We start from the raw sequence: 3,668 nt of genomic DNA on the forward strand, positions 1-3,668 counted from the left end.
TTTTTTTTTTTTTTTTTTTTTTTTTTTTTTAGTTTTAGGAGAATTTTGAGGATATATAGTAAATAAATAAATAAAAAGTAACAATGAGAATAACTGTGAGTTGTCACATGAGCAACAATGCTACACTATTGATATATAGATGATTAGTACGTCAGAAGAAGTCATTCCCTTAAACCTCCATTTCATTTAAGTGGGGAACACAAGCCGAGATGATGTTGAAATCCTAGGCATAGATTCCAATTCTTTTTGTGTATCTTCAGGATTACAGGTTGCTATGAAGGAGATCTCTACTGTGTTTAGACACTTTGAGTTAGCAAGAATGTATGTCACTAGTTGTCTCTCATCTCCTCTTCCTCCATAGCCTCTCCAGAAAAAGATCTCTAGATGAGATGACAAGCATTCGGGAATAGAACTCGGCTGATTCCAGGATGGTGGAAGACCTTCGATGCACTGATATCAATACATATACTTTAATTCTATGTCATGTAAACTAGATTGGCTTGTCTTCCGTGGAGCAGGGTACTTACCGTTTCGATAGTAAGCGATTTTAGTTTAGGAGAATTTTAAAGCAAAGACATAAGTGGTTCCAACCAATCTACTGAGTTATCTGGATAAAAGTAAATCTCAGTGAGCCGAGAGAACTTGGTGGCGCTACAGCATGCAGCCTGTGATAGAAAAACAAAATATTAGTTGACGAAGCAACATGGAACAAATGAGAGGCCGGGGGATATATAATCGCTACCATTGCTTTGGTCAAAAGTAAGTCCAGATGTATGACAGAAGAAAGAGATTGCAGAAACTTGTCACTGGGGTTATGAACATAGCTGAATGATGCCACATCAAGGCAAGGCATATTATCTATCAAGATATCCCAAACATCGTCGAAGTACAAATTTTTTAATGCGAGGGAATCTATGAACAACGATCCAATGAGACAATCATCATCCACTGCTTGATCCTCCTCTACCTCATCAACGTCAAAATCATTCCTCAGCCAATTAGTCCTATAGAATAATGTTTCTAAGGAAGAAACTTTCACTGTAAAGTCTTTCAAGGTGTCATCCTCATGTCGATACACCGACAGCCACTTGAGAACAGGGGAACTTGATAAAAGCCTAACAAGAGATTCGTCGTCTTTATACACCACGTCGTGAAGACTCAAATATAAGAGAGATGGTAGGAACGCCGGAGAGGAAACATCCACTAGAATCTCGTTGGATAGAGCTAATTCAACGAGCGTGTCGCATGTGTAAAGGCACTTAGGAAAGCTTGTGGGCTGTGCGGTCCATAGGAGCTTGAAATCTAACACTTCCACACCTCTATTAACTGCGTTCTCAACCCACTTTCCGACATCAACGTCAACAGGACAATGTGGACCAACTTCGACAATCAAACTATATAGTTTCGGTGCCTTATGGAGTTGCAATGACTTTTCAGTAAACCACCCAACGCTCTCGCTGCCATCGTCTTTGAACTCGAGCCTAGGCAGCATCGTCCAGACATAACGCCATCGTTTAGACAAGATTGAAGTGGCGACTGCATCTTTTGTCTGGACGTAGTGCAAGATCCGCAAGAGCAAATCGTCCGGCAAATCACAGATCCTAGATCCGATTCTCTGACAACCTTCGGTTTCTATAACAGTTGATAGATGCTTATCGTTGTGGAAAATATCCCACAAAAAAGACCAACAACTAAAGAAACCCATAGATTTGGTGGGATTTTACAACTACGTACCTAAACGCCAATGGAACGAACTTCTTTCTCGTCGCTGGCTGTGTGACACACAGAAAACCCTAATTTAATTTACACAAAAGTAAGCCTTAAACAAATGTTTATAAAAAGAAACTAGAGTTTTAGCCACAAAATAAAAATAAATAAATAAATAACTATAGTAAAGTAAAGTTGCCCAACTTGTAAAAGTAAAACTGTTAATGTTACTTTAATAGTCAATAATACCAATCGATCCCCATTCTTACATATAATTGTTAATTTTTCTTATGAGGTAGGTACGGTTCAAAAACCTTCCTTCAAATACAACCATTGCCTTGACTGAGGAGTGAGGACGCATTAATTAAGCTGTATGTACAAATTATAAGAGGCGGAACTGGAGTTAGAACAAATGGGTGAATTTTAATTCATCTACTAGAGCATTTGTCGAACCAGTCTTCATGGGAACAGCCTAAATCTCGAGTAAGCACAACCTAACTCCCGAGCTTTAAAGGCATGGGAGTGTTTATATCCCTTATTAAACATTTGACAAATATTATTTTGAAATATACAACAATGGTTAAATGTGAACTACCAAATATGTGTCGAACCATTTTTCATGGGGTAAATTTGATGTGTCTTTTCATCACTTAAGCCACAACTGCAGAACTGTTTGATTGATTTATATATATATATATATATATATAATGTTGGCATTTATCTTTCGTATTATACAATAAATACACTGTTTCAGACAACAAAAAGTGAGCAAAAGTTTACATCTACGACTACAATGATAATTCTTGTTGAAAAACGAAGTAGAAGAAAACCAACAAAAACTACGGTAATCTTTGGTCAACAAAAATTGAAAATTTTAATATTTCTATAAAAACATACAAATTATATTTCTGATATGTTAATAATTATATCAAATGTACATATATTATTTGGTTGTCACTTCGCTTGGTACATTATTTTTCCATCGTGAGTAATTTAAACTAAGATAGTGTGCTTACAAAGTCATCATGAATGTTGCTTTGAGTCTTAATGTCAGTTAACTTGAAAAGTACAGTCATATTTTGTTGTTTTTTTTTTTGCTTTTTTGCCTCTGATCTCATCCAGCCATGAAAAGAAAAGAGCAAATATATCGAGGTGTTAATCCTAACTGGTATGTATGTATGTATGGTGGTGCGTAACAAATGAAAGCACCCTCAAATCTCTTACGCTATCACGACTTTGGAACTTGATTTACGCTTTGAAGATTCAAGCTTCAAAGTCTCGTTGATATTATGTTTGGTAGTCATAGACTCAATATTATTAAACCAAAAAAAGGTTTAGTCAAAGTAATACTTTTTATAATACATAAAAGTTATTTAAAAAAAAAAAATTGGTTAAGTCCAAGGCAAACCGACAAAATCTTAAAATATATATGTAATATTACTTAAAAAAAAAAAAAGATTACTACAGTTATAAATTAAGTTAAAAGATATATATATATATCCTACTATATTAATTGAGAAGTACAAATATAAAAGTAATCTTAGAATGTGTAAAAAATTACATTCAATTGTCATTAGAAAAACTTAATTAAGATTAAATAGTTAATTAAATAAATATTTCTAATTAAAAAAACGAAAATAGGGAAAACATTTATTTTTCAAAAATCTATTAGAATCAAAACTAATTTGTACTTAAAAAACTAACAGATAAATTTTTTTTTTACAAATATTTTATGGGCAGATTTTCAATAAATATTTTTAAAATACAAAAATTATAATATAAACAATAAATTTTTAATCACAAATTATTATAAATAACATAATAACAAAATAAATTATTACAAATTTTCATTAAAAAAAAGTCTGCGGGATAATACATAGTATTTGTTTATTTTCTTAATATAGTACCTTATATATATATTTAAGAAAATAGTCTAAAAGTTCTTTTTTTTTTTTTTTTTT

The 3,668-nt window shown here is 32.8% G+C and overlaps 1 pseudogene; it reads right to left on the minus strand.

Annotated features, from left to right (window-relative positions):
- LOC104756854 lies at positions 182 to 1,705 on the minus strand (annotated as a pseudogene).

This window comes from Camelina sativa, chromosome 17 (genome assembly GCF_000633955.1).
Source record: "Camelina sativa cultivar DH55 chromosome 17, Cs, whole genome shotgun sequence".
In the NCBI taxonomy this organism is placed as follows: domain Eukaryota; kingdom Viridiplantae; phylum Streptophyta; class Magnoliopsida; order Brassicales; family Brassicaceae; genus Camelina; species Camelina sativa.